This window comes from Rhincodon typus, chromosome 34 (genome assembly GCF_021869965.1).
Source record: "Rhincodon typus isolate 14 chromosome 34, sRhiTyp1.1, whole genome shotgun sequence".
In the NCBI taxonomy this organism is placed as follows: domain Eukaryota; kingdom Metazoa; phylum Chordata; class Chondrichthyes; order Orectolobiformes; family Rhincodontidae; genus Rhincodon; species Rhincodon typus.
The window spans coordinates 12,438,288-12,450,353 of NC_063365.1; the positions used below are offsets into that span (position 1 = coordinate 12,438,288).

Below are 12,066 nucleotides of genomic sequence, written 5' to 3' on the forward strand. Positions count from 1 at the left end.
TACTGCAGGTGGCGCTGTACCTGGGGGTCTACTCTTCGAGTTGTGCGGGGCGGCAGGGGACGCTGTGATATGTTGTACGTGTGGGAAGGCGACGATGAGGTGGAGTTTTCCCTGAGTGTTCATCTGACATGGGGGTCGGGCTCCGGCGTTAACAGAAGAAGCAGTATCTGCTCCTGACACGGAGCGGGTCTATGCGGGTAAGTAACAGCTACTAAGGGTGTTTTAAGTTCGTATTAGCGGGACTGTTGTCAAGGCCCAGTTGTGAGGGTCCTCAGGGCTGCAGCCAGACCCAGAGCTCCAGCGCTGGTTGTACTGCTCCCCCTGAATGCCTAAGCGACACTGTCTGTTTACTGACAAACCTTTACCAAATAAAAACCCCACCTTATGTTCTGTGCGAAACAGATCAATAAGAAATCAGGCCAGTTTATTGCATTTAACGTATCTGGCTGAGGATCAGTGAAACCTAGCACAGATACAATACTACACCAATGAGGAAACAAGTTTTAGGATCTGTTCCCATTTGATCCGGTTCCAGCGAGTAGATGAATTTCTGGACATGAATTGATTCATCTCTCTTTCTCTCATATGTAATATATAATAAGCACACTAATTGTCTATTGTATGAAATGGAAACGGTAGGTTTGCTATTGTTACAATGCAGTAGCCTAGATCGGATACTACTTGATGGTAATACACACAAATTAGTGTTTGGCAAGTTTGGGTTTTGATTTGGGTTGGCTGGGCAGAGTCACTAGTAGACATACTTCTGAAAATTAAATCATACGGAGTTGTGTAACGTTAGCGTTAACATTTTTCAGTGTTAGACTTCACTTTATTGCAGTGAAACCTTTTCTAAGACTAACATTTCATACATTTGAACATTAGTTACTTTAAAATTCATATTCTGACAGACTATTTAAACATTAAATGGGCAAACTCTCACATAGTCAAATCCAGATTTTTTTAATGTTCTTTATTTTTTCCTGGGCCTAACAGTACGGTCTGCTGGAAGGGTTCTGGTACAGTTTATAGTTTACAGCAAAATAAACAAGACAAGTGCAGTCCACCTGACTAATCGTGGAATATAGGCAACACAATATCCCACGCCAGGTGTTATGTCCCTGTCCACATATTCATTCAGCCCCTTTGAATTATGCAGCACATTGTGCTGAGGCTTTTAATAGTGTTATGTTGTGAGACTATTGGAGAGCTCCAATCTCTACCCCACTTCAGGCAGTCACACCTGCCAGAATAACGTACACGATCTGAAATCAGAAAATGAGCTGCAGTCAGGGGGAAATCTGAATAGACCACTGGGAAAGTTTACTCAATTTCTCAAAAATTGCATATTTAAGCCAGGAAATCATGGGCCATGATGCTCAAAAGTACATGTTTCAGTCACTTACAATGATAAAAAACACTTGAATGGACTATAGGATGATTAACTATGTTGCAGCCTATTTAGAATTGCTAATATACATTTGTGTTAACAGTCTATCATTGGAAAAAAGGATTCAACAGTAGAGTTATGGCAAACTGAGAGAACTGGCATCATAATACCATTTTCTCTGCAAATTGGCCAGGGTTCTTAAGCTGTGAGGGCCAACATTTTGATCAACGTTAAGTAATGGTGTGTTTCATTCCTCAAGAAGCTTCGTCATGAGCTTCCTTATTCTGACTCATGATCATGACTTAAGGCTTGTGATGTGTAAATGACATACAGACTTTAGATCTTTCATCACCGTCCTTTACTGTGGTGTACAGGAATAGATTGGCCAAAACCAAATGTGGCTGTTTCTGCGCATGCTGACCAGTGTTATGAAAATGTTGTTAAGAAATTTTACTGCTTTGAAAAATAATAATTTGAAAAGTATTTCCAGAAGTTGGAAAGCAATGAATCAATGTAAGCAGCTGCTTGAGGTTTGCACTGAGCATCCTTTATCAGTTGACTCTGGAGCAAGTAAACTAGTGCCATATTGAAAGTGAACCAGTTGGATGCCTATAGATGTGACAGATCATTTAAGAAAACACTCCATTCCCTCCTGCTTCCCTAACCTCTCGTACATCCCCGCCCTCCAAAATTGCTTGCAAAGATGTGTGTGTCATGGTGCAGGTAGAATGCCAAGAGGTTACACAATCTGTACTTTATATTCTTAATTTATTCTTTCCAGTCCAAAGTAATCTACTGTGTAAATGAATAAATGTGACAAAGCTTCCTCCCATTCATGGGCTATTGTAAAAAACAGCTGATCCTGCCTAATATTTTGGGCTTCTAAAGTAGGGAGTACAGGGAGATAAATGAGAGTGGCTATGATGACAGCATATTTTATTTCTTGCAAAACATGCACTTGAACAAGAGAAATCTGTAATATGATACTTATTAGTATAGAAGCAACGTTACCAGTAATTGCATTTTGTGTCACTTATTGTAATGTCTTCTTTGTCTGTAATTTGTCAATCAGTGGCAGCTCTGTAGGAATAATTAAATTGGATACTAGGAACTGGAAAGGGTGAAATAAGAAAAGGGGAAAAAACTTAGTGCAGATTTGGGGTTTGATTCTGAATGTATAGTGTTATACAAGAAATAACAGAAGCAAGAGAAGATAATCTGCCTGTTTGGTCTTCTATATGATTGTAGCTGCTCTTCAGCTACAACTCCAGTCTTTTGTCCACTCTCAATTCCTTGATTCCCTAAGAGACTATACATCTGTCTATCTAGTGTTAAATATGTTTCCAAACAAAGAAGGTAGAAGCAGAAGTAGGCTATTTGGTCCCTTGTGCCTGCCATCCTGCTAATCAGAAAATTATGGCTGATCTGTTTGCATTTAGGATTCCATATTCCTGTCTACCTCCAGATAACCTTTGATTCACTTACTTAACAAGAATAGATCTTCTTCTGTTTTGAAAATATTCAATGACCCTGTCTTTAACACCTAAGACCCAGGGAATGTTCTGGGAACCTGGGTTTGAATCCTGCCATGGGAGATGGTAGTATTTGAATTCGGTGGCAGATGGCAGGAGAGAAGGAATTGATGGTGGAAGATACAAAGGAACAAAAGATACCACGTCACCAGGGTAGCCACAACCCTGTGCTGGCTCAGGGCCTCTGCCACGTATACTAGGAGAGCCATATACAAGTGAAAATACAGACCATTTGAGTCGAAGATTGAGAAGCAGTTGAAGGAAAATACCCCCTTTTCAATGACCAAGCTTATTGGAGGAGACAAAAATAGTGGTTCCCATGTCATCAAAATCTGCAAAATGCTATTACCCCACTGAAGATGTCCTTCGCAAAGGAGTATCCATTGGTAACAAACCTTTCAGCCAGCACAAAACGGATCTTCGTGCATCTGTCAACTGTATGCTTATCATGCTTACTACTCACCACAGTTGTTATGTGTGTGAGTTTCCTGAAGCAGCTTCATCATGGCCTGTTGCTTACGATTGGACCTCTGGTTCTCAACAGTGTCCCACTGCATAGAGTTCACCAGAAATTTGTCATCGCAACATTATAAAGATTGACCTGTCACATGTAAAAATTTCCAAACACCTGACTGACTGCAACTTCGCAAAGTAGCTGTGCAGGCCCAAACACTAGGAAGGTGAGATCTTTAATACTAAGAAAGAGGAATATCAACTAACAGAATAGTGGAAGAAAGACCAGACGACAAGTCCTGCCCATTTGTTAAAAAAACTGCACAACTCCACGGCTATCTCCACTCCATGTACTATCTGCCTAAGGGGGTTTATCCACATAAATGAATCTTTTGAGCATGTTGTAAAGATAGACACAAGTTGGGATTTCAGCAAAAGAAAATCTGTAATTAAGGATCTAATTATAATATGAAACAATGTTGGTTGTCAGAAAAACCCGTCTAGTTGACTATTGTCCTTTAGGGAAGGAAACTGCCATCCTCATCAGGTCTAGCTCCAGGTGCACAGAAATGCTGTTGATTCTTATCTGCCCTCTGGGTAATTGGAAATGAGCAATAAATGCTGGCCTAGCCAGTGATGCCCGCATCTCGCGAATGAAAAGCTGGATAGGCCGGGACCTTTTTCATTGGAGTGTAGGAGGTTGAGAGGTGACCATATAGAAGTTTATAAAATAATGACGGGTATAGATAGTCAATAGTAGTTGTCTTTTCCCTAGGATGATGGGTTTCAAAACGGGGGCTTATTTTTAAACTGAAAGGAGAAATGTTTAACAAGGACATGAGGGGCAAATTTTTTAGAGGGTGGTTTGCATGAGGAATGAACTTCCTGAGGATGTGGTGGATGTGGATACACTTACAACATTTAAAAGACATTTGGATAAGTACACGTATAGGAAAGGTTGGAGGAATATGGGCCAGGAGCAGGCAGGTTGGGCCAGTCTAATTTGAGATTATGTTTGGCATGGACTGTTTGGACTAAAGGGTCTGTTTTCGTGCTGTATGGCTCCCAAGGAGAGGCGACGGCCTAGTAGTATTATCATTGGACTATTAATTTGGAGTTTCAGGTAATATCCTGGGGACCAACATTCAAATTCCACCAATCACAGATGGTGGCATTTGAATTCAATAAAAGTCTGGGATTAACAGTCAGATGATGACAATGAAACCGATTGTCAGGAAAGACCCATCTGGTTCACTAATGTCCTTTAGAGAATGTAATCTGTGATCCTTTCCTAGTCTGGTCTGCATGTGACTCCAGACCCACAACAATGCTGTCTAGGCACTTATGGTTGGAAATAAATACTGGCCTACCCAGTGATGCCCACCTCCAATGAATAAAGAAATAAAAACTTCTGAGGTAGAGAGTTCCAAAGTGCACAAGCTTCTGACAGAATAAAATTCTCGTCATCTCAATCCTGAGAGGGACCCCTAATTTTTAAACAGTGCCCCTTCCATGTCTCCTTGTCAAGAAAGTTTTGGATCTTATTTAATTCAATTAAGTCATCCTCACTGTTTCACATTCCAGTGAAACAAGCAGTCTTTACAACCCTTCCTCAGTAGACAATCCATTCTTTCCAGATATCAATTGAGTATACCTCTTCTGAATTGCCTCAAAGTATTTGCATTCTTCCTTTAAATAAGGAGACCAAAACTGTGCTGAATAGACTGAAAGACAAACAGAAATTGCTGGAAGACACAACAGATCTGGCAACATCTGTGGAGAGAAAATAGAGTTAACATTTTGGGTTAAGTGACCGTTCTTCAAAACTGAACACCATTTAACAACGGGGCATCAACAAGTCCCTGGACTAGGAATTACAAAAATTCTTTATCTCAGTCTCTTATCCTGATTTTGTGTCCCCCTTTCCAAATACAGGAAATAACCTTTCAGTGTCCTTGATTCTTGCCCTGTCGAGAATCTTGTATCTTTGAGCTTTAAATCCTTCTAACTTCAGAAAACAGATCTAATTTACTCAATCTTCCACCATTAGACCAACCCTGTTACTCCGTGAATCAGTCTAATGAACTTTGCTGTGCTGTCTGTAGCCTTCTCAGTCATACTTATGTGAAATTGGTGTCTGTTACAAATAGTTAAATAACTTTGGGTGACACAGTGGCTAGTGCTGCTGCCTCGGGGCCAGGGACCCGGGTTTGATTCCACCCTCGGGCAACTGTCTGTGTAGAGTTTGCACATTTTCCCTGTGTCTGTGTGGGTTTCCTCTTAGTCCAAAGATGTGCAGGTTAGGTTGGTTGGCAATGCTAAACTGTCCACAGTGTCCAGGGATGTGCAGGCTTGGTGGATTAGCCACAAGAAATGCAGGCTTGCAGTAATAGAGCAGGGGTGTGGCTCTGGGTGGGATGCTCTTCAGAGGGTTAATGTGGAATCGATGGGCCAAATGCCACCTTCTGTACTGTAGAGATTCTATAATATGATTAAACTGAGAGAGAATATGCGAGGGAAACTTAACAGGTTTGGCAGCATTTCTGGAGAGAGTAATGGTTAATGTTTTAAGTCTGGTATGATGACTCTTAACCTGCTTTCTCAAGTGCGCTGTTTGTTTCAGATATCTAGCATCTGCAGTATTTTGCTTTTAGTTAATTAACTTAATGCTTATTTCAATTTCTTTCATTTTTCACATTCAGAAAATAGGAACTTATGAAGAATATAAATAAGATTCTGGGGGAGTTTTAGTCAAGTGATGAGGACGAATGACAATGGGGTGGAGGGCTGGGGAAACTGACTGCAGTATTAGGAATATAACCTTGAATGGGAACTGACTCATCATTAGCTACAGTGTACTTTTATCCCATGTGCTTCTTAAAACTAAAATTCAGTTTCCTTCAAATTGGTTTTCATGCTTTAATATATTGATTTAGGAATATAGGATCGGGGTAGGTCATTGAGCTTGTCCTGCTATTCAATACAATATGGCAGGCCAAAAACGTCGATACCTTTTACCCACTCCATTCCCATAACTCGGTATGCCACTGGTAATCAGAAAGCTATCAATCTCTACCTTAAACATACTCAAAGACTGAGCTTCCACAGTGGTAGAGAATTCCAAAGGTTTGCAACTGAGTTGGACCAAGTGGCATTCCCTTTATTTTAAAATTGTATCCCCTATTATGTATTTCTAATGGCTTGCTGTATCTGAATGTTAGCTTTCAGTGACTCATTAACAAGGACACCCATTGTACATCTGTACTTTCCAACCTCTTACCCTTTAAGAATTACTCTGCACATCTGTTTCTCCTACCAAAGTGGATAATTACCCTATTCATCTCAGCCTGTGAGCTTCTAACCTGTGGTGCAAACAGTTCCCTACCTGTATAGCCATCTTCCTTGTGGATGTACAATAGTGACTCCAGTCACTGCTCAGGTTCTGAAAACTGGAGCTTAAGCTTGTGTGGCTGGTGACACTTCCTGCAGATGTGTTTGTCTGGGGTGCATGGTATTTTCATGACGTTACACATACCGTAGGATGTGCGCTCTACTTGGCTCTTCTGACCTGCCAACTTACAACTCTTTAAAAACTAATTGTTACCTTTTGAATAAATACAGACTTATTATGAAAAGATATTTCTCTGAAAAAGAGAGGAAAAAATGGTCTACAAACTTAAAGACACCCTAAATATCCAACTTTTACTTAAAATATGGGAAGTATTGACTAAATCTACTCACCAATCTATTGCTTTCTCTGCAGTCGTGAAGTTGCATCACCATTGATCTCAGTACAATTAAGCCTGTTGATCCATACTTCATTTCCATTGTTGCTCCCCTCACGCTCTGGAGATCTGTCTTAATCTCCCTTACTCTGACTGTGCAGCTTACTCAGTAAGATAACAAAGCTTGCAAATGTCAGTTTACTAGCAAAATTAGCAACGGTGGCATTCAAACCCATGCCTGCAAACGCTGGACCCTGAATCCACTGCCTTTGACTGCTTAGCCTCAGTAGTAGTAGATTTCAACTGTTACTCTTGGAAAAATATATTATTTATAAATAAAAATAGATTATTATAAATTAAAATGCAGACATACCTTGTGCAAGCTGCAGTACAGAATTATAGGGGACGAAAGTGCAAAAATTGAGGATTTATTTCATATTAATTCCAAAGACCTGGTGCAATTAAGTAACAATCCTGCTGTTCAGTAGCAATTGCACAGGAAGAAGCCATTTGACCTTAGTTAGCACCTTGGAGGCATTTTTCGAGCAATTCAGATATTACCTATTGACTTGTGGATATGAGGGGAACTTCGGAAATATTTAATGCTTGCTTGGTGAGCTTCAAAGTGATTGGAAAGTATGATTGAAAGTGGTTTGATCCAATTCAGCTGTTGTTCTAGAGCTAACAGAAAGACAAAGCAAAAGTCAGCAAGATCCTCTCTCTTAAATAAAATAATGGTAAGGGTTCAGTTTTACATAAACATTTTACTGCAGTTAGTGCAGTTATTCTTTATACCTGTATTCTAAGATGCAGGAGCTAAATTCTGTGTACCTGGTTATCATTTGCTCTTGTGTACTTTACTAATTGCAATTAAGAATCTGTTATTAAATCAATGTGGTAACTACTTTTTTAACTTAGTCATTTCTCAGACTGGAAATTCTTGGAAGTCAAAGTACACTGAGTTTTTTTTTATTGCTGGGCTTACTCAGTGACTCAGATATTGAGTTTATAAAGGCTTACTCTCGAGGCATGTAGTGTGTGAGGGTTCACAGACAGTGTGATCTCTCCTGCTGTGTGACTACTTACAATTAACATAGCCTGTTAATAAAACTTTGTCATACCATTGGTCACAGATTGCACTAATTGGAGCCAGTCTAAGGCAAAGAGAGAGAATGGATGGATCCTCCAGATAGTTTGATAGACTTTCCTGATGTGAACTACTTCACAGGTTAGGTTATGTTATAGATTTTTTTATTAGTTAGCCAAGAGGTGTCCAGAAATTCCACAAGTCCAGTTTGATTTGTGGAATAGAAAGATTGTTACTACTTGCCTCTGTTCACTTAAATTTTTTTGAAAATGGAAGTCAACTTTTAGGAGTTTAGAGGACTCTACCAGGGACTTTGGACCAGATTGCTAAATCTTGTTGATTGTGAAATTTGTTGTCAAAGGTTTTAACAATGCCCTGAATGCACTGGCCAGTCCTATGATTGTACTGAATTCCATCTTGAGCTGTGGTGGGATTGCAGCTTATAACAGGAGTATATGACTCAGTGTCAAATGACTCTTACACTCCAGTGAAACACATTGGGATGTTGGACTATATTGAATGTACTATATAAGTACAAATTGTTGTTTGGTACCTTTTAGAACACTTTTCTAACAATCCAATTACATTGGTTCTCCTTCGTCCACTCTGCTAACTACAACTTCAAAGCCTCACTCAGATTCTTCAAGCATGATTTTCTTATAGTAAATCCATGTAGGCTCTAGCAGATTTATGTTTTTTGAGTGCATTGTTTATCCATAATAGCAACCAGTATTTTGCTATTACTTGTGTCAAACTAACTGGCCTATAGTTCGCTGTTTTCTCTCTTCCCTCTGTTCTTAGGCTTGCTACCTTCCAATCTATGGATCTGTTATAAAATTGAGTGAATTCTCAAAGATCAAGGCCACTGCACCCACTTGCTGTAGCCATTTATTTTAAAACTGTAGGATATAGGCAATCAGAGGTCCAATGGATTTGTTCGTTTTTGATCCAGTTAATTTCTCCAGTACTAATTTTGTTCTAATAGTAATTCTTTCAGTTCCTCATTCTTACTTGAGCCTTGGTTCTGCACTTTTTCAAAAATGTTGAAATGGTGTCTGACAGATCAGCTTGAAGTTTCTGAGCTCGTAACTAGAGGACAGATAGAGGAGAATCGGTGGCAGTATCCTATTTGGATTTTTTACTGTGAAGATGCATGCAAAATATATGCCTAATGTCTCTGTCATTTCTTTATTCCTGTTCTGATTTCTCCGTCCTTTTCTGGTCGGGGTCACGTGGTTTCTTTTGCTGATCTGTTCCGTTTTCTGTACTTACACAAGCTATCACAATTTTCTTTATGTCTGTTGCTAGTTTACTCGCATTTGTTTCTTTCCTCTATCAATTTATCACTGAATTCTGGACTTCTCTTAAATCCTTAAGTTTACTGCTTTTCTGGCAATATTACAATGCTTTTCCTTACAATGATGCTATCTTATATTCTCTTGGCCATAGTTGGACCACTTTTTCACTGAAGGGATTTTATTCTTTTATTGTGTAGGTTCAGTATGAATATGGAATTATTTATTTAATTGTTTGCCATTGTTTATCAACCATCCTATCTTTAAATCTAGTTTCTCAGCTACTGTGGCTGACTTGTCCTTTGTACCTACATGGTTTATGTTTTTCTGATTTAAGACCTTAGTCTTAAGTTTAACTAAATCCATCTCTGCCTTGATATTGTAATGAGAGGCGTGCGATTTATATAAGAATTTCTTAATAGTTTAGATTTCAAACTAGTAGCATATGAGTGTCGGTCTGTTTTTAAGAGGGGGATTAAAGTATAACTAGGTCAGTCTTTCTGGAACTGTGACTTCAAACAAATACATGACTCCTGGAGTGTTAAAGGAAGTTTGTTTCTAACGTCGGATTTTTTTGTACTGTGGGAGTTTTGACTGGAGAGAGAAAATATTAAAACTTTGGCAGATGCAAGAATGAGCAAGTTTTAAAGAAATAGTTCCAAAACTTTTGGATAATTCAATGGAGCCTGACTGAGACTTCACTATAGAGGTAAAAAGCAAAGTGGTATTGGACAAGATCTCCAAATACTCGGGCGATCAACATTTCCTCTAATTTCCTTTGTGCTGTTCAGACCTCTGAGGTCCATATGTGACTGCATTTAGTGCACGTGGAACCTCCTGGCTTCCTAGAATGTTTCAGGTAATATTCTCAGAACCCAGGTTCAAATCCCACTGCAGTAGATGATGCAATTTTAATGCAATGAAATCGGGAAATCCTCCACAAGGCATTAGTCAAGAGATTAATGGAATGTTCCCTATCTATCTGGATGGGTACAGCTGCAACTTGATGCCATCCAGGTCAAAGCGACACTCTTGGCACCACAGTCACAAGCACTCACTCCTCTTATGACCAATGCTCTGTAGCAACAGAGTGTACCATCTACAGGATGCACAGCAGCAATTCATCAAAGCTCCTTCAACAGCACCTTCCAAACCCACGACCACTGCCATCTAGAAAGGCAAGGGCGGCAGATATTTTGGAACATCGTCACCCGAATTTCCAAGCTGGTCGCTATTCTGACTTGGAAATGTATTCAAAGTCATTGGGTTAAAATGCTGGACCTCCCTCCCCAGCAACATTGTAGAGGTATCTACAGAAAATGAACTACAGCTCTTCAAGGAGACAGCTGACCACCATCTTCTGCAGGGCATTTGGGGATGGGTAATAAATGCTGGTTCAGCCAGTGATACCTACATCCCAAGAAAGAATTTTAAAAAACTCTAATGCAAGTATAGTCTCTCCTAGAAAAGGAGATTTTTCAGAACAATTAATTAAATAATTTACTTCAGTGAAAGGATGAAGTTTGTGAAACTTCCATGACAAGACTATTTGCTTAGATCTCTGCAGACTATAAAAAGACTGAGAAAGTCAAAATCTCTGATGTCAGTAGTCAAGGGAAAGGGCCTCTCGGCTCACAGGACTAGAACTGAGAAGAGGCAGTTATATCCTACAGATTTGATGGAGAAGAAATGTCTCTGGTTTCTGAGTAACTAGAAAGTGATGATGTTGGGAATTAGATAGGATTATGTTTTGCTGTGTGCTTCAGAATCTTTCAAAGTGTATCATATTTAGATACTTCAGTTTATATTTTTGTTGTTTATTTTGCACAATAATCTTCTATTTTATTGTTGAATACAAGTCTTCAGTCATGTGTGGTTATGTTTCAGTGAAAGACTGCCACATTAAATTAAAAAAAATATGATCTATGAAATCTCTGTTTTCATTCTGAGATTTGTCTTATCCAGCAGTAACATCAGCTGGGTTCATAACAAAGTAAACTTCCATCCATTAAGAGACTTCTTTTCTAACAGATTATTCATGTAATTAATTCTTTCACAGTTCTAGATCTAAGTAACTTGCAGTCTAGTTGTTTCCTGCCATATTGATCTAAGAAATTATTTTGGATGCATTCCTTGATTTGTCCACTATGTTGTGATTGCAGATTTGGTTTGCCTAACCTGTATGAAAATTAAAGATGCCCGTGATTCCTGTGCAGTGTTATGTATGATACATGCATCTCAATTTTCCAATTTATACTCCTACCTGACATTACGACTGTTGTCAGAGTCCTTTGGACTACTTCCAGTAGTGCTTTCTGGCTCTTATTCTTTCTTATCCACACCTCAAAATCAATTCTACATTTTGTTTTACAAAGCTAAGGTTATCTTATCCCTTATTAGGCTACCCTCATTGGTACTTTGCCATTTTTACTAATCTGTGCTCAAAAAAACCAAGTTTTCTGGAATATTTAACACTAAGCCGTGCTCATTCTAAAACCGTGTCTCTGGAGCGATGAACAGCTTACATCCTTTTACTTGTATCTGTGCTCTTGGTTCTTTTATTTGTTAAACTTTTTTTGTCTTC

At 39.1% G+C, this 12,066-nt stretch overlaps 2 protein-coding genes and 1 pseudogene across 6 annotated transcripts in view; 2 read left to right on the forward strand and 1 right to left on the reverse strand.

Moving 5' to 3' along the window:
* Positions 1-12,066, reverse strand: part of LOC109936756 (adenosine kinase) — a 503,574-nt gene that overhangs the window by 286,904 nt on the left and 204,604 nt on the right. The window lies entirely within an intron of this gene.
* The window catches only part of samd8 (sterile alpha motif domain containing 8), a 39,187-nt gene continuing 27,173 nt past the window's right edge, over positions 53-12,066 (forward strand). For both annotated transcript variants that reach the window (XM_020533695.2, XM_048616268.1), the window contains exon 1: positions 53-197. The gene's annotated coding sequence lies outside the window, so the exon portion shown is untranslated. The remainder of the gene's footprint in view (positions 198-12,066) is intronic.
* LOC109935017 lies at positions 3,012-3,771 on the forward strand (annotated as a pseudogene).